Consider the following 20509-nt stretch of genomic DNA (forward strand, 5'->3'; position numbering starts at 1 on the left):
TTGTAGTGCAATCATTTTGGCAATCTCAATAGGCACGACTTTAGCCTTTATAAAAGCATTCATACATTTTTTCAAAATAGTTTCTTTGTTTAGATTGCTATTCTAACAGTCTTTGGAAATAATTCATATCTTTACGTTGAAGATGTGAGTGTTTAATATTAAACTGTCTTTTCAACTTGCTGGACAACATGCCATCATTAGGCATCTTTTCACCACAAACAACACACAGCAGAAGTTGATGCTCATTTCCAGTCCAATGAAACCCAAATTTTAAATAGCTATTGCAATATTTATGATTGGATTGAGCTTTTGCACTATTATCACTAAACTTATTTGCTTTTGACAAACATTCACTTTCAGATTCATAATCGTCATGTTTCCTCTTAATAAACTTTCCCATTTTATGGGTAATTTAGTCTGTTAATATGAATTGTCTTGCAGAAAGAGCACAGATTTCTAATAGAATCAAACTGAGACTGAGACAAGTGGCCAGTGAGATATGAAAAGTGGCAGTGTATCACATAATATCAGACTCTTTTGAGAAGTCTTTCAAAATTAATTGGAAAGATGAAAATTCTTGCCACTATATGAATGAAAAAAAGTGGAATACAGCTGCAATACATGAGGATGTATTAAAAGATTTAGATCAACATGGTATATTTTAGTTCAAAAGTTTATTTTTCACATTTATTATTGAAATGAAAACTGCTGAGGCTACGACTGAAATAAACTAAAACATAGTCGTGCACTGTATATGTTCATAAGATGATAATTTCGAGAATAGATTCATGCTGAGTTAGTTCTTATCCTTATGAAATTTCAGATTCAAAATTGAATAACATTGTCATACCATAATTAGCCTACATGAACTGAATGACACAACCACCTCTTAGAATTTAGTTTTTTGCCACTTTGACATTTATATATGAATTCTAGTGAATTTCGGTTTGTATAATCTTATTTTTTCAAGGTGCACCTAATTACATCTTGCAGCGCACCAGTTTGCCGTGGTGCAAGGTTTGGGAACTACTGGGCTAGCATATAAACTGTGTGTGAGTGTGCATATGTTTGCATATGCATACAATTTCCATATAAGAATCCACTCACAATGCATTGGTGAGCCAGAGTCTATTGTTGAGGATGTACCAGCCAAAGAATCCACACAGTGGAATTAAACCTGAAACTACATGATTGGGAGGAAAACTTTGTAAACGCACAGCCATATTTGTGTGTGTGTGTGTGGTGTGTGTACCTAATACAAACATATTCCTATTTTATTTACTTAATAAAGTAGCAAGAATGTGCAGTGCATTATGGGAAGTTGTTTTTGGTGATGAGAAAAAGAGAGAATTAAAGAAGTGGAGGTTGTGAAAATGACAACAGCTGCATTTGATGGCAACAACAACTGCATCTGGCAATGATGGTGCATGCAGTGGTAGTGTGGTAGTGAGGGGGTAGAATCGGGAGATTTTCAGCTTAATATTGGCTTCTTGAGGGACTTTAGCATTCAGATAACTCTGTCACATGTAATACTTATTTGTTCACATTGATTCAAATTAATCAGTCATTATCTTATAACTTTAAGATTCCGATGATGCAATTGTTTATTTTTAGGGCGACATTATAGAGTAGGTGTGAGAGACTGAATCTGGCTAGTTTGAACACAAAACGTGGAATATTTGTGCCAGATATGGTCAGTTTAAATTATAAAGATTTAAGAGGTATTTACAAACCCCCAAATAATTTCAGGATGAGATATTACTCTCCAAAACTTTAACCACTCATGAGTTTCAATCCAGAAAACAGACTTTATCCCCACCATTGAGCAACCATTGTATTCCAGTATGCCTTAACCCTTTCACATATAAACTGGCCATATCCGGTCCAAATATTCTGCCAAACCCAGCCTCTCACACCAACCCTACAATGTCATAAACAATCATATCACCAAAATCTCGAAGCTGAGATGATACATGATTAATCCAAAACAATGTGAATAAATATTATATTTGCTAGAGCAGTTTGAATGCAAAAGGGTTAATACTATCGCTACTACTTAACCACATTTATGGTTAGAGCTTCCAGTCTCTATCACCACCATCTAATTGCCCTTGTACTCTGTAAATTCTATCTCTATTCGGGAGATAGTAACATTGGATCATGGACGAAATCTACATAAAACAGGGAGGACAACTCTAAATTTTAAAATGAATTTGACATTGTTACCTCAATAAAGCAAGAGATGGGGGTCTCGGTATGTGATATTTTCTACTTTAGGCATGAGGCCCGAAATTATTGGGGAGGGGGGCCAGTCGATTAGATCGACCCTAGTACGCAATTGGTACTTAATTTATCGGCCCCGAAAGGATAAAAGGCAAAGTCGACCTCGGCGGAATTTGAACTCAGAACGTAAAAGGCAGACGAAATACAGCTACGCAGTTCACCTGGCGTGCTAACGTTTCTGCTAGCTCGCCTCCTTGTGGTATGTGATATTAGGCAGGCTGTAACTTAACTCTGGACATGCTTTATAGTCTCATTTGATTTCTTCAGTGAATGCATAGATATTTTTTTCTTATGTTTGGTGTTGTATAGTAAACAAAACTACACACACACTCAAATTCTTTTTTTGTGAAAAGCTATTGGGATCTTTTCCTTTTGAATGGCAGTTTTCAACACAATTTCTAGTTAACTAAACACTTTTAAACTTCGTACTCTGGTAGAATGTGTCAAAATAAAACATTTTTTTCTCTTGGCTTTCTTGAGAAAATTGTAATTTGTAAGTTTAACGTAGTTTAATTTTTCAAATTTTAACCAATCAATCGCCTCTATTTAGCTAAAATCATTTGCTGCGTCTAAAACTGAGACAACATCCTGTCACTGTTATGTTTACGTACGGAAAGCCTGTGTATAAAATTATAGAATTATTTTGTTTGTTAATTGTTTAAATTATTTTCCATTGCTTTCGTTTTAGCCTTTTGTTTTTTTTTTTCTTAAGCAATGGAAAATAGTTTAAACAATACACGTGTATCTCAAAACAAAAACAAAACGAATAATTTTAGACACATGCATAACAATTAAATTAATTTAACAATTAAGAAAAAAAAACGAAAGGCTAAAATTTAGGGTTAGGGTTAGTGACAGGATGTTGTCTCAGTTTTATACGCAGCAAATGATTTTAGCTAAATAGAGGCGACTGATTGGTTAAAATTTGAAAAATTAAACTACGTTAAACTTACAAATTACAATTTTCTCAAGAAAGCCAAGAGAAAAAAATGTTTTATTTTGACACATTCTACCAGTATATGAAGTTTAAAAGTGTTTAGTTAACGAGAAATTGTGTTGAAAACTGCCGTTCAAAAGGAAAAGATCCAGCGATTGTGCCCGTGAATGATATTAATACATACATATAATTCACACACACACACACCCAAGTACGGCTCATATGAAGAGACTCTTGAAAAGTTGCATGATATTTTCAAGTGTCTCCTCTTAGTAGCATTGAACACACGTATGTATGCGTGCGCATTTATATAGAAAATGGCAGACTCTGTGTCGGAATCTAATGATACAGGGGAGTTGGCGGATTTGAGCAGAAAAACTGAATGAACAGTGAAGCGAGTGTGTATGTGCACATGTGCGGAACATTTTGAGCTTTGAAAGAAATGGAGAGATAAGACTTAGAATGGAAAGGGAAAAGATGGGGGGAGGATGTCAAGGAGAGAAAAAAAAGATTGGGATTCAAAGTGTGTTGTGTAAGAAAGAGATAGTTAGTAAGGAAGGAAGAAAAACGTAAATGGAACAGTATATTTTAGAGAAAGGGAATAGGGAGGGAGAGAGAAAATTTTATAATGACACTTATTGATAAAATAACAGAGACGGAAAGGAAAGGGAATGATAATAGTAAGAGAAAATACCAGGCAAGGCAATGAGAGGAAGAGAGGGAGAAATATAGGGAAGAAAGAAAGAGAAAATAAGAAAAATCGAAGAAAAACGAAGCAATGACAAAAAAGAGAGAAAAAGGAGGGGGTACATGAGAAACTACCCCTACCATCCCTCTAACAGTGTTTATCAGAAATTTAGCATATAAGGGGAGTAACAAAACCCTCATTGTTAGACACAATCAATGATGAAAGGTGGAAGACCTTCCTTAAGTAGGGCAGACAAAAAAAAAAAAAAACTGAAAGTAAAGTCAATAAATAGCCAAGTAACCAATCAACTTTTCACTTTTGAACAGAGGTAGTAAGTCTCACAACAGAGGTTGATTGGAGTTTGGGATATTTTTTCTTTTTCTTTTGTAAATTTGCTTTCAATGGAATTATAGCAAATAGAAGTACCTACTCTTAATACACCTCTCCTTTGCATATATGCATCATACACAGATTTATACACATACATACATTGCCATCACTTATATTATAAGCATAGTGAATAGTGGGTGGGACAAAATGAGTAATTTCTGATTTCTTGTTTTCTCCTAACCTGTTGAAAACCATTACAAAGCAAGAATTGCATCACCATTTTGTAGTATTACATCATATTTGAGAGTGAAAATTGGTCAGCACAGTGGTTGTTGAAGATGAGAGAGTTTGAAACACTCAGGTGACAGGTACTTTTTTTTTCAAGAATTTTTCAAGAATTTTTTTCAAGAATTTTTTTCAATTTTGACTATCAGGATAGTTTTTGGTGTTTACAATCAATATTCTTTTCTCTGCTGGATTCCAAGTGAATTTTTTCCCCACACTAATGATCATTTTCAAGTTTCAAAACATGCCTTAAATGGGATAAAATGAGTAATGACTAATTTCAATGATCTCTTTTCTTTAACTGCATGATGCATAATATATCATGAAGAGAGCCACTCCTGCAGTTTGTGAAGAGGCTATAGTTAATATTTTATGTTGAGTTTTTAGATTTAGTTGAGTTTCATTAATTTCATATCATGATCCTCTTTTAATCTGATCTAGATATTTAAAATTTTTGTTGAATTTCTGATCTTATGTTTAAGAATGGATATTGAAGTGTATGAGTCTTTTCTCAAATGTAATTCTCGATAACTGAAGAGGCAAATTTACCTTGCTTTATTCATTTTGTGTCAGCTAAATTAGTCTTTATATATTCAACGAGAACAGTGATAATTTTCTGAAATAGTGTTCAGATTATGTTATAGCGTTTTTAATGCATTCAGAGAAGGTCATTTGCTTAGCTGATATAGTTTTTGTAAGGTAGTGAACAGACTGTAAAAAGTACATTTTTTCTCAAAGTTAAAAATGCAGTAAATTTTACAGTGTGTGCCCCATCCCCACTCCTGTTGTATTCTAGGGGGTTAAGTTGAGAGACTGTCCTCTATAGTGAACGTTTAGCAAACTCTTAGATTTCTGTAGCACCATTCAATTCGGGGTGAATAATGTCTCAATAATTTTTTTTTCATTGCTAAGAACTGAATTAAGGAATTGTTTTAAGGTGACAAATTCAGTACCCTTATCTAAGACTAGAATATTATTTGAGGCACTAAATTCTGAGAATATTTCATCTAAGTTGCACTTTACTGCCTCAACACTCCTGTCTGAACAAAAGAAACACTTAAACCAGAGAAAAATAAGTCAAGAATAATGTTTCCAATATCTTTTGCACATGCCAAATCAAAATGAATTCTTTCTCAAGTTTTACTAACAAGCCAGCTGCTACTTGGAGTTTGAGGAAAGTCAAATTTTTGACATGCTGAACAAGATTTTATTGAAACAATAAGCCATACCTTCATGTACAGCCTCTTGCCTCCTTCATTGTATTTTCTCAAGGATTCCCTCTTGAATATTTTCTGGTATAAACTGTTTGTTTTTATATCAAATCATTTTCATGACAATGTCTTTTCTAAGTTGGTTACGTACTTCAAATGTTTAATGGAATTCATTTTCAAATGTTACTAAATAATTTGACCAAGTTCGTTGAGTCCTTGCTTTGATGAACATCAAAATTATATCTATTTTGTGAGGGAACAGGAAATAAGTCCTGAATGACATTTGTGTCAAGTTAAGAAAGTTCAATAAGTGATATTAATTTACTGTGGGGATGAGATGAGCCACAAGGAAAGGACTGTGACGTCAAGAACAGGAAGGGTGAGAGAGGAAGAGAGGGAAGGAAGACCAGGGATCAGTGTCTTTTGCCTTCAGTGCTCATGACAAACGGATATGAGGTGAGCGAGCTGACAGTGCCAAGCACTAGCAACTGCTATCATTAGGTGTGCAGGCCAGGCATGAGTTTTGGATTGAGTTACAGCTGGACAGCAAAATGACAAGAAGGTAGGCGAATTGTTTCTGATTTCCCTGCATTGCAGTTCCCTCACACAACAAGCTATTTCGACAATCATGTAAAAGTATATTTCTCTATTGTTGTTATCCCCTTCCACATAATAGCAGTGAAGATAAGGATTAGCAGTGATACCATTAGACCTTTCTATGGTGAAGGAGATGTTGTGGCCTGGATCCATAAGATCAAAGTAGTGGTCAGGCTATAAGGCATCGGTGATGTAGCATGCCTTATGGCTCTGTACATGGAAGGAAGCATGCTGGTGCTGTACCTCGAGATAAATGAGGAAGACCAACTGAGCATGGCGAAGATCTAGCAGCGCTTGAGGGAAGCTTATATGGAGAGGATGTATGCCATGTTTGCTAAGCTAGGAATGGTCAAGTGGACAGGAGAACAGGTTGATAAATATGCCATGGAGGTTTGGAGACTGGCCATGCTGTCCGGCTTTACCAGAGAGAGTCTAGAGGAGGCGACTGATGTCTGCGGTGAGATACTGTGCGAGTGAAGACAGATGACAAGGGCAGCAACAATTGTTGACTTGAAGTTGGAATATTTGCAGCTCTATGTGGGCAAGAAACTGTGGCAGTATCAGCTGATGTGATACAAAGGCCAGATATACTGTTTGACTAAGCTGGGTTTCAAGCTAAGTTCTACACCGAAGATCATGGTGACAGTGCTCGAGTCTATCCTGGGAAAGGTGGACAGGATAGGAAGGGCCACCAATTCCTATGTAGATGACATTTTGGTAGACAAGTCCGTAGTGTCTGCCACAGAGGTTGTAAGTCACCTCAAGAAGTTTGGGCTGATTGCAAAGCTACCAGAGCTGATGGTTGGAGGAGCCGCACTGGGGCTCAAGCTTCAAAGAGATAGAACAAGCTCATTGGTATTACAGGGGAGGGGGGGATGAGATCCTAGAACTGGGTACCAGTTTCAGCAGAAGGGAACAATTCATGATAAGTGGGAGGCTCATGGCACAGTACCCAATTGCAGGATGGTTGCGGACAGCATGCAGCTACATCAAGAGACAAGCAGAAGGGGAAAACTGGGAGATGGTGGCGATAATGCAGGAGATCCTAGAGAAGACAAGACCAGAAGACCCAGTAAGAGGGAACTGGTACATGCCCAAATTAGAGAATGGGACTGTATGGAAAGATGCTAGCAGCATAGTGATAGGGGTTGTACTGCAAATTGGAGGCATCAAAGTGGAAGATGCGAACTGGCTTTGAAAAGCTGACAATTACAACCATATCAACGAGGCTGAGTTGGACTTAGTGCTGAAGGGGGTGAATTTGGCCCTGAAATTGGGGCTTCACTCCATCGAAATCCTAACTGAGTTGTCCATCATGCTTGGCTGGGTAGGATCAGTGATCACTGACAAAAAAGAGGTTCAAACCAAAGGGGCAGCAGAGGTGTTAGTAAAGCACTACCTAGGGATTCTAGGAGAACCAGCTACTGAATTTGGTTTGAAAGTGAGCATGGTTTTTGTGCCTTCAGAAAGGAATAAAATAGATGTTCTAACCAGGGTGAAAAGGGCCTGGTTGGCGGAGCTGGAAGATTTGAAGCAGGGGATAGCTGCAATATCTTGGTTAAGTGGCTGGGAGCAAAGGAGACTACATGCCATGAATCATATGGACATGGATAGAAGCCTGTATCTTGTCAGGAGGGTCAATGCCAATGTCACTAGGCAGAGCATCCAAAAGGTGGTTGGGAATTGTGATAGGTGTCAATCCATTGACCCCACTCCAGGCACATGAGCAGGGAAACATCTCGGCAGAGCACAACTGGAGACAATTGATGGTGGCTGTAACACACTACCTGCAGGGGACGTATCTCTGAATGTTTCTAACCATACAGTAGTGTCAGATTTGAAAAGACTTAAGAATGTAATACAGCTTGTTATTCTTCCTTCAATGAACTTGATGTAATTTCTGTTGCTGAAACATTCATTCTTGCACACTAAAACTCAACAGCAAACTGATAATGTAAACAGTTTCTTAGTTTATAGTGGAATTGGTAGCACTCAGTTTATAAAAAATGGTAGCACTTTCCCTTTGTTTTAATGTTATTTCAAATTCTCAAACAACCAAATATCAAATTTGGTGTATTCTCACACCTGGAATATTTTTGAAAATGTTTTCCAAACACTGTTGAAATATGCCACTTGGGTTTTTAATGCAAATGGTTTACAAAATATATACTGTTAGATGCATTAAAAACATGTAGTTCTTCAAAGAATGTAGTTCCTTTCATTCAGAGAATATTCAGTCAATAGTTGGTAAAGAGTGAATACATGTTAATATTTAAGTGAACGTTATCATCTGCACAGATTCAACAATGAAGAAAAAAACATATATGTTCACCTCCACCTTGACTAATTGATGATGTATTGTTTACTCTTATGTTTGTGTTAGTTCTCAATCCAGTAGATTTTTTTAGTATTTCCGTTTTTTTGTTATCATTTTGCTATTAACATTTTAGATTCAATGCTGTATCTATTGAAAAGAAGTAATTTCTGTAACACAGGAGTTACACACCTTAATAGAAACAGAAATAGTTTATTTACTTTCCAAATCATGTTTAAACATTTTATTTTATGCCATGAAACTTGTATTAAACTCAATGAGTGAACTATGTAATTTACATTGTTTTATCTTGATACATTTCTTTACAAATTTGTATTGAGTGCTATATAAATATTTGAACTGCAGCCATGTTGGGGCTGCACTTGAAAAGTTTTAGATGAACAAATCACCCCTAGTACTTATTTTTTGAAGTTTGGTACCATTAGTCTCTTTCACCAAACTATCAATTTATGGAAACGTAGACAAACCAACATAGTCTGTCAAACAGTGGGGTGGACAAACACACACACACACACACACAGAGTAGGCTTTCACACTGTTTCCTTGTACAAGATTTACTCACAAGGTAATGATTGGCGCAGGGTTATAAAGTAGAAGATATTTGCCCAAGGTGCTGCTCAGTGGGACTGAACCTCAAACCACATGGTTACAAAGTGAGTTTCCTAACCACCTAGCCATAGCTGTGCATGCATGTATTTGTTTGCTTGTGCTGAAATAGCTGGCTTACATAAAAAAAACTTGGCAATTATTTGAAAATTCTCTCTTAGCTGGAGGAAGAAAGCAAAAACCTAGTGCAAAAAACAACTAACAACTGCTGGCAACTTTCAAAGAGAAGGGGAGATAATTTCAACATGTAAATAAATTTCCCCAATTTAATTTATGTAAACAGGCGACCACTACAAATATGTTCCAGTCTTAATAGCTCTCTACAGCAAACATCTAAATCCATGCACACAAAGTATTTCACCATTCTATTTTGTTAAATATGTAGATTACTTTTGGTCACAAAATATATTTTAAACATTTTTTTTCAACACATAAAAAACATTTGTCAACTAATTCAACAGGCTCTAGCTTAACTATAACCTTGCTGACCATACAAAATAGTAGTGGTGATGATAGTAGGAGTAGTAAGTAGGACAAGGAAGTTGCAATATCAAAAGAATGGTGGTGAGATAGTCAATAGTGGTGGTTCTTAGTGGTATAGTATTGATATTAGTGGAGGCAGCAGACCCAATAAAAGATAGTAGTAGTAATGGACCATAGCAGCTGTGGAAATCATGAAGGTGCATTGTATGTGGTTGTTGTAGTAGCATGACTGTTATAATAATGTGTGTGAGAGAGAGAGAGAGAGAGAGAGAGAGAGAGAGAGAGAGAGAGAGAGCATAAATAGCAACCAACATATCATACCTTTCTTTTATCAGGTTTAATAACATTAAATCACACATAATTAACAAAAAGTAAAAAAGAAAAGAATGTCCCCAGGGGAGAGAGAGAGAAAGAGTAAAATAGATTTATTATTTAGAAAAGAAATAAAAGGCCACTGACACTGCCACTGCTACCACCATCAGCACTAAAACCCAACAACTACAGTGAGCTGTCAACGAGTGACCTTCTACGTGTTCACACAAGCTGCTAGAAGTAGCAATCAACTCTCCAGCTCATTGTGCACAGTCTTAGGAAACAACACATTAGATAATGTGGTTCTGGGGTCCTTGTACCTTAGGAAAAAAGCAAGATAATCCCGACTAGAATGTCTTTGATACTAGGTTTACTCGACTAGAGCAGACTTGAGGTTAAACAACAGCAGCAGCTAATTATGCTGTTGTTCTAAAATGGAGCAGTGCACAATCTATTAACTATATTAACATAATCTATTGGCTGCATTAGCATAAAATATATTGAGCATATCAATGATTTATTGACTGAATTTGCAGAATCTATTGATTACAATTATACAAATCTCCTTTAATAAGATGAACAGAGGTGATTGATAAACACTGCACAGGAGCTGAAACTTTCAGTGAACCAATGTGGGAGCCTTTGTACAGTTGATCGACCTGCCAGAAACATCAGTAAAATCTTCCTCATAAAAGAAGGACAAACTAGTCAATGTGGTCACGGCTAGAATGCAATTTCTTGTAGATCAGCTTGATTAGATGGGCTGTTTACATAAATTTACATTATCATTTGTTAACGTGAAGAGAAAGAGGAATTCGTATGATATCAGTTTCAAGTTGAAAGTTGTTTGAATATGCGATGTCACATTCAAATCAAGGTGCAGAATAAGAATTTGGGGTCTCAGAAAAACTGGTCAGGGACTGGTGCTTGAAACAGGAGAAAATGAAACCTGTTGACATCAATATGTTAAAGAAAATTAGGATAGGAATTAGTCCCAATGAGGAGATGGAGACTATTTTGAGAAATTAGGTGACAGAATTATGCACAAATGGATTTGTCGTCACGAGAAACATCATTAGATTGCAGGCTCTCCAAGTGACTAAAGAACTTGGTATATCTAACTTTAAGGCATTCTTTGGCTGGTGTACAAGGTCTATGAAATGCCTCAATCTTACACTGAGACAGAGGACTCATAGTGCACAGAAATTACCTGCCGACATATATGTAATAGATGTACAAAAGAGCCACAAGCTTGCCTTTGAAGCAATCAGTAATATGGATGAGAGACCCACCCCACCACTTTTTTAATATGGTTACAACTTGGACAGTTGACATTAAAGGGAAAAACACAATTTTGGTAAAAACTACGAGGAGCGACAAGGCTCACTTCAGTGCAATTTTGACTTGTATGGCTGATGGTATGAACCCCTGCTGTTGTTTTCAAAGAAAGACTTTCCCATAAGGGAAGTTTCCAAAGAGCATAGTGGTGTATGTTCAGGAGAAGGGTGGGAATATGAAACCGCATTAATGAACTGGTTAAATGCTGTGTGGTTCAAGCGCCCAGGGGCTATATGGAATATGTTCAGGGCTTATCTGATCGACAGCATAAAAAATAGATTAAAGGAGCTACCAAGACTTCTAAGGTGAACATGCATGCCAAGTAGAATGAATGGATGATTAATGGTGATAAGGAAATGACACTTAAAATGCCCTGACCTTAAGACTGTTTGCCAGTGGGTGATAGATTCATGAGCTGAAATACTGAGTGAACTTGTGATGAAATCATTTTTGAAGTGCGGGATCTCAAATTCCATGGATGGTACAGAAGAGGAGGAGCTATGTAATGACTTCGCCTGTGTAAGAATTGTTAGCCCCAGTGCTTCATCAGTTAATGAAGATCAGTCAAGTGAAGATGAGGATCAGGGTTATACAACAAGACCATCACAACCAAGGTGTTTTACTAAAGGGAAAGTATTGAGGCAATTAAGTCTCAATATGATAAACAAATCAACTAGCAATATCAAGGATAAAATTTTACATTATAAACTATGGTTTCTAAAATGCATGGACTTAATGGGATAACTATGTTGGCCTGATTCCTAATTGAACTTTGCTCTCCAACATCAAAAAAGTAGCTGCAACTTATAGTTGAACCTTGTAAGTCAAGAGTGTGCCTTATAGGTGAAGGCGTTAAAAATAACAGCTAACTAATGTTTTGGGTGAATCTTTTAAGTTTATGCTATCACATTAAATGCATATTGAATGCTTCAAACTACAAAAGATGTGTTTTTACTTGTTTTCTATGTATAGAGTACAAATATTGACAGCACATGCTATTTTCAGGATGCTGACAACAAAATGTGGAGTCACACACAAAATGACAGCTTCCAAATCCAGTTGAAAATGATCAAACTTTAAACTTCTATAACTTTTAAAAAACATTTTTCTGGAAAAAGTGAAATAACTCCAGCATTTCAGCTTAGAATAGTATATTAATGTGCCAAATTTTCAATAAACTTTAATTTTTGAAATGCTGGCAGTCAAACAGAAAAGATCCTATGTTGTTTCAAAGTAGAGAATTAAAAAGTACAATTATTTTTGTGCCAACCTGATATGTGGTCTTGGACTAGGAGGATGTATGGTATTTCTGTAACTCTATATCTGTGGGTGACTCGTAGTTTGTTTGTTGAACATTGACCAACATTCTGCCGTATAAACTGTTAAGTGAAATCTAATCAAGAGCCACTTTTAAACTACATAGACAGTAAGACACACAACAGTTTGAATAAGACCAGAATATTAAAGGATATTAATTCTATCTACCATGTTTCCACCTCTAATTCAACCACTTTTCTTCTTTGACACTACTAAAGTATTCAAGAAAAACACGGTCATCGTTTAACTTTCTACTTCTGTTTACTTATAAGGTATGTGATTTTAGGAGAAATCGATATTACCTAATATATTTATTTAGGCCACCCAGCTGAGGAATTCCGCCATAGACATTTCATACGTCATGGACATTTGAACAGGGACACAAAGTTACAGAACACTGTAACACAATCACTATCAGCTATGCAGTGAACTAATGATTAGGTTATTCATTGGAAACTTGAAACCAATGACACTAATGTTCATCAAAATAAAATCTAAAACCTATGTTTAACAGCAGCTATAAGGCAAATACATCCTGGAACAAAACATCTTCAAATTAAAATATTTCATAATTTTACTGCCATGTATCGAAAGTAGGTGTGTAAATTTTAAAGTGAATGGTATGATGTTTAACGTAATTACGTAATGCTTATGTAATTAGAATTACCTCTGTGCGCACTCGGTTATATATATTTTTTCAGTGGTTACATTATTTTTATAATATCGGAGCTGCAACTCTGTCGCCAACTCTAACTTGGTGCTGGATATCAAAATACTGAGTTGAGTCTCATAAAAAAAAATTATGTCTTTCTTTCAAATGTCATGTCATTTCTGGTTATGTGAATAATAATGGCTCAAGATTTGTAACTGAGACTTATTAGACAGAGATGTAAATATTCTAGGTGAATGAAGACAGCTGAATCACATGGAAAAACTATGTGGCAATGATATCCAATCCCCAAATTTATTTTTATTTTTGTATTAACATCCAGATTTATGCACATTTGTCATCATCATCGTCGTTTAGCGTCCGTTTTCCATGTTAGCATGGGTTGGACCAATTTATCTTAAAAACTCTGATATTTCATTTCTATAATTAATTACTTGTTTATATATATATATATATATATATATATATATATATAAAATGCAGTATAACATATAAAACACCAGAATTCCATGGAAATGTATTTGAGAGTAAGTGGTGGTTCTCAAACTTATTTTGCTTATGATTTTACAAAAATTGCAGAGTCCCATATCAATATTTTACCACCATCATCACCATAATTTTTAAAACATCAAATGAAACAGATATTGTCCAAAGGAGAGAATTTATTCATAAAAACAAAATTAATTAACAACTTATTTAGAAAATGGCAAAGGAATCCTGGTGTCCCTTGGAATCCAATTTTAGAAACATTGCTACAAGGTACAGGCTGATAGATAAAGAGAAAGAATTTTAACAGACATATGTTGTTTATCAAGTACTAGCATACTTAATGTGGTGTAGATTAATGTAAGACAAGAAATTTTAATTAAAATTACAGCTTTAGTAATTAGAGCAATCATTATGTAAATGACTAGTGTTGGTCAGAAAAGGCAGGGAGATACAATCTGGAATTTCAATTAAAGTTAATATGGAATGCAGTGGGGAGTCAATAACTTATTTACTTCATTAATTCAATGTTTCCTTACATTTAGACCACAGAAAGTATGTTGAGGGTTATCTGGCTGCTATCTACTATGTAGAAGAAACTCCTTTGGTTCCTAACATACAAATACAATGTGATATCTAGTAACATAAACATACTAAAGTACAATGTGATATTATAGAACACAGACTTGTAAAAGTACATTGTGATGTTACTTTACAAAATATGTTAAACTACAATGTGATGTCATGCAACCTTCACACCAATGATGGCACAGATTAATACAAGAACCCGATAATCTGTAGCTTAACTAATCGATTTACTCGCTTCTACTCCCCCTACTCCACATCAATATAATATGAAACATGAAATTGTTCTAATGATTGCACTAAGAAGTCACATAGTTAATTACATAATTAGTTAATGAGGTAAACATTGGGAAACCAAGTGTGGTAGAGTGAAAGAGCTAGGGACAGTGGTGTTGGTGGAAGATCAATAGAATGAGAGAAGCAAAGAGTGGGAGGAGTGAGAGAGTTAGTGGGGAGAAGGTATGAGTAAGAAAGATAAATAGAGAGAAAAAGGAGGGGAGAGAGAGACAGTGATGCAAACAGAAACAAAGAAAAACTGTATAAAATGTTATTTTACTTTTTAAAGTTATTGCTTCAGATTTTCTAATATAGCCAATTTTACATAACATCAGTTTGTCAAAAATGTTATTTGTTACACAAATCTGAAATGGTCGACTTATTTATAAATGCAAGTGTTTCCATAACATCATAAGCAACAAACAAGATTATTCAAGAATTTTCCACCAAATCAATAAAGATTAATAACACACACACACACAGAGGAATCCCTTGTCTTAAAGAAGTAATGCGTTCCTGAAAATCTGGCTGTAATGCAAAAATAATTTTCCTATTGATTTTCATATTATCAAGTGATACTGCGTTCCACCGGACTTTTTTGGAAGAAAAAAAGTGCACAAGAAAACAACAGAGAACAAGCAACATGATCACCTTTATACATGAAAATATTTCTAAACATATACAGTACAATATAGAAACATAAAAACATTTCAAGAAGAATAAGTTGGGAATTAATAAGAATTGTAATATTGTCTGAATACATTCTTTCCATAAAAGATGTTGACTCTGGGGTGGTGAATGATTATTACAAGGAGGATGAGGGACAATATTTACTATTTTATAGTTCATTATCCTGAACATCAGCTTGAAGAGTGAAGAACTTATCTAAAGTTGTATGTTGTTTCTGATGCACCATCTCTTTGTACAGCTCAGTATAGGAACTGAGCTTGTTGTAAAGTCCTCTGGTAATTTTTGTGTTACGTTCATGATTAGGGTCATTATCAGCAAAAATCTGCAGACCTTATTTCTATAAGTGCCAACCCTTTAACAATTTTTGAAGTCAATTTAAGTTTTGTAAGAGGAACTTCTGTTGTTTCAACTGTACTAAGCTTGTTCTTTTTCTCTGAGATAGTAGCAACTCAGTCACATTATTCTCTATGACTTCTTCAAATCCTACATCCTTTGCAAGTGTCACAATATCTTTCTGAATCTGATGTAGACTTTCTGCTTGAGGAAAACTCATAATCTCACAGATACAGTCTGGTTTTCCAAGTACTATTTAAAGTTGAAGGTTTCCCTTCTCCCCACTTCTCAATAATACTACCCACAGTATCCATTATGTTGAATTTCTTCCAGAAATCTCTAACTGTAGGTTTATTCCCCTTGTCAATTGCTTTAAGGAATTTTCATTAGAAGTTTCACTTTCCCTTTTCAGCAAATTGTCATATAAACTCCTGGCTCTTTTTTGAATTACTATGGTGTTTATCAGCACATTACACTGATTCTGATTTGCTATCCATCATTCCATTTTAAGCTTTACATTAGATCTATGGAAAAATAAGGTTTGGACAGAGTAGCTTCCTGAGTACTTGACATAATTTTCTCTCTGTTGTCATGTATTGTCCACACTGTAGATGTTGCAAGATTTAAAGTTTTGGCAAAGTTCACTTTACTTCTGCCTCATCTCTTTTGAAACATCAAGTTTAAAATCCAGTGTAATTCCATTACAGTTCCTTTTTGCACTACTGCCTTCAGGGCTACTTGATAGCTTCCCAGACATCTTAGATTGAAGGCAAATCCAACAGCAGTGGCAATTAACTATTCACAACAAATATGTAGCAAAAATAAAGGGGGGGGGAGGAAAGATTTGCTTTGTGAGAGCCAAAAATTTGCCTTATTCCTGTAGATCAAAGATGTGCAATTGCACCTGCATTAAAAAACAATTTTAGAATGACTTTTTCTTTCAAAACGTTAAAAATAACTGACCAACAAAAAAAAAAAACAAAAACAACCAAGATTCAACCAAATCAAAAACTAAACCCAAATATTAAGCAAAGATGAACCATCCCACTTCCATTGCATGCACACACACACACACATTCACATACCCCACTCTTTTACATACACATATATTCACACAGTTGAAATGCTCACCCGTTCCTTCCTTATTCATCTATCACCCTTTCCTTTCTCATTCATAAACACAAGAGTATTATTATAGTAGATTATCTCGGTAACCATGGAAGCTATGAAAAAAATACAAAGCCCAGTATCACCACCGGATCATTCTACACTTCTGTGTAATTTTTCGCGCATCTCCACCCAGCCATTTGACAGTGAATCCCAAGACAAGAAAGAATCGCCCATGTCAAATTCATATGTATAGATATATCGAATTGGGGGACCCCCTTCAGTCATGCATGACCATGGGATTGCACCTAGAAAGTTACCCTCTGAGGTACAAGCAGTCAACCCATGCATACCAGCCTCCACTCTCCACACCACTGATGTTATCCAAGAGAAAGGCAAAGGCCGATACAGCTTGGCAGCAGTGATGTCACAACTCATTTCTACAGGTGACTTAACTGGAGCAACGTGAAATAAAGTGTCTTGCTCAAGAACACAACATGCAGCCCGGTCCGGGAATCGAACTCACAACCTCACAATCGTAAGCTCGACATTCTAACCATTGAGCCATGCACCTTCACAAGATATCAAATTATACATAGATATATACAATATTTATATAGATAAAAAAGTTACAACTTGTGATTCGCCCGCGGAACTGTTTTTTTGGAAACTTTTGCTTGCTGTAGATGTAATAACGAAAATGAGATGAAAAGGTGAAGGACTGGGGAAGAGAAAGTACTATATGATTACAGTTAGCTGAAGGGTCACCAAATTTTATAGGCAATTCGCCATCTTGCAATTCTCACTCAAAACAAATACGCACACACATGCACACGTACATGTTGGTGCACATGCTGAGATTTGTTGTAATCAGACAAGTCGGTGGGTTGATAGCGGTGATGATGTGGGTTGCATGGTTTAGATGTTTGTGATGGTGGGTGGGTATTGTTGGTATTGTGGTGGTCATAGCTGCTAATTGTATTCTTGTGGCTATTTTATTCTAAAGTCAATCGTCATAGAGCTAAGATCAAAGTAATTTCATTCAACGTTTAAAATACATGCTTTTATTTGAAATTAATTTGCTTATCAACTTCAGACTATATATATATATATATCATCATCATCATCATCATCATCGATTAACGTCCGTTTTCCGCGCTAGCACGGGTTGGACGGTTTCGACCGGAGTCTGGGGAGCTAGGGACTGCCCCAGGCTCCAGTCTGGTCTGGCAGTGTTTCTACAGCTGGATGCCCTTCCTAACGCCAACCACTCTGCGAGTGTAGTGGGTGCTTTTTACGTGCCACCTGCACAGGTGCCAGAGGGGTCTGGCATCGGTCACGTTCGGATGGTGCTTTTTATGTGGGGGGGGGGGCGAAATTTAGGGGAGCACCAGTGGGGAGGGGTGGTTCAGAGAAATGATGACAGGTTCTAGGCAAGTAGAACGTAGGATATTAAGAGAGGGGTAATGCATGGTGAAATAGCGTATTGAAGAGGGGGGGTTCGAAGAGTAGACACCTATAATGGTGGTGGGAGAAGCGACATCCGGTATAGATGGAGCAAATATAGAGATATCCGTTATTGGTGGTGGGGGTGGGCAGGGCGGGTGCACCGCGAAGATACGAAGGTAGACGAGAGGAGAAATCGAAGATACGAAGGTAGACAAGAGGAGAAATGAATAAAATTAGATATATTATTACTGTTAGTGTTGGTGATAGAAACACAACATTCATATATATATATATAGAAATAAAATAAGAGGCTTCCAAGTAGGAAAGCCTTGTGCTCGAAAGAGCAGTAGAAAACTCAAAACCACCAAATATGGAAAAATTTTCAAAAGGAATGAAAATTAAAAACATTTACCATCTCATTTATTTCCCAGACCATGGTTTCTAACTAAGCCTCTTATTGTATTTCTATGTGAATAATATATAGTCTTATGACTAATTCGTTTTTGTGCTAGGCCACTGGTAATAATAATTTCTTATTACCCTATTATTATTTATTATGTTTAAATATATATATATATTATTACTGTTAGTGTTGGTGATAGAAACACAACATTCATATATATATATATATATATATATATATATATACACACACATATACACACACACATTGTTCATTATGTATATATATGTGCAAAGTGATGGTATTTGAAATCATTTGATCTTAATTAAAACCACTTATAGGTGGCCACACTGGGCGACACGTTGTGCTCTTGACCAAAACACTTCATTTCTCGTTGCTTCAGTCTACTCAGCTGGCAAAAATGAGTAACTAACACTGCGATGGACTGGCGTCCAGTCCAGCTGGGGAACACATATGCCATTGAAACCGGGAAACCAGGCCCATGAGCCTAGCTGGGCTTTAAAAGGGCGCATTTATTTATTATTAATTTAAAGGCTATTTGGTCGTTATTTCTAGAATGTCATGCGACTGCATCGAGACCGAGAGCTTACTGTATACAGAGAGAGATAACAAATAGCAAGAGGCTTGAACTCAAAAAATGGGTTTGTGTCAGTGTGTGAGGTCTAACAATTACTTATTTTTTTTTAATCAACCATATGTGGTGCGTGTATAAAATCTATTATATGCTTTAAACTGCATGAAATGTTACTAGCAACATTTGGACTCCGTATTTACGCCACGTTACAAGACAAAAAAAAAAAGCCCAATATTGTATGCTAAGCCTTGTGAATGAATTTGGTAGACGGAAACTGAAAGTCAGTTTGTTTGCATTCTCATAACTTAGTGGTTTGATAAAAGAGGCCTATAAAGTATCACGCAAAAAAAAATCTTCAGTTAAACCCTTCAAAGCGGTGCCCCAGCATTGCCACAGTTCAAAGACTGAACAAGTAAAAAACAAAAAAGAACTTTCTGAAGTGGTTTAGGAATTGTATTTTAAATCTAATTTAACATTCATTCCATTCTTGAAATAATTAAAATGTCGGAGTGAATTGCTTATTAAAATGTTTTGTTCCTTAATTACAACAAGCACACAGACACAAACATGCTGAAGTGATACTATTTTTGAAGCTATGATCTCATTGTCTAGTTTTTTGATCATGTATTTGTCCTTGCTATCAGAGAGAAAGATGTGGCGGGGATGGTGTGTGTTACTACTTTTGACACATTTCATTTATTACCTGACCAAATCTCTTCACCATGTCAAAGTTTGAAGGACGTTCTATGTCTAAATTTTAGGAAAAGAAACATCTGATATCAATGTTATATCTTACTGCATGGAGACCAAAACAAGTCAGGACAGTCTAGTTGAAGAGCCTGAAATTTTGGGGAGGGAAACTAATCGATTGCATCGACTTCAGTGTTTAACCGGTACTTATTTTGTCGACCCCAAAAGAATGAAAGGCAAAACTGATCTCAGCATTTGAACTAGTCCAGTGTAGTAACGATTCTGCAAACTCACCGTCTTCAATAGCAATAATGGTTTCAAAATCTGGCAGAAGGCCAGCAATTTTAGGGAAAGGGGTAAGTCATCTACCCCAATGCTTGACTAGTACTTATTTTTATTAAAAGGCAAAGTCGACCTTCGCAGTAGTTGAACTCACAACGTAAAGCCAGAAGAAATGCCACTAGGCATTTTGCCATGCATGGTAACGATTCTGCCAGTTCACC

At 36.1% G+C, this 20509-nt stretch overlaps 1 long non-coding RNA gene across 1 annotated transcript; it reads right to left on the reverse strand.

Annotated features, from left to right (window-relative positions):
* Positions 1–15827: 15827 nt before the first annotated feature.
* LOC118763022 lies at positions 15828–19156 on the reverse strand. Its single transcript, XR_004998773.1, has 3 exons — positions 19071–19156; positions 16192–16197; positions 15828–15838 (listed from the first exon to the last, which is right to left on the reverse strand). It is a non-coding gene; the product is annotated as an uncharacterized LOC118763022 (long non-coding RNA).
* Between the last annotated feature and the right edge of the window lie 1353 nt (positions 19157–20509).

This window comes from Octopus sinensis, linkage group LG4, assembly GCF_006345805.1.
Source record: "Octopus sinensis linkage group LG4, ASM634580v1, whole genome shotgun sequence".
Classification (NCBI taxonomy): Eukaryota; Metazoa; Mollusca; class Cephalopoda; order Octopoda; family Octopodidae; genus Octopus; species Octopus sinensis.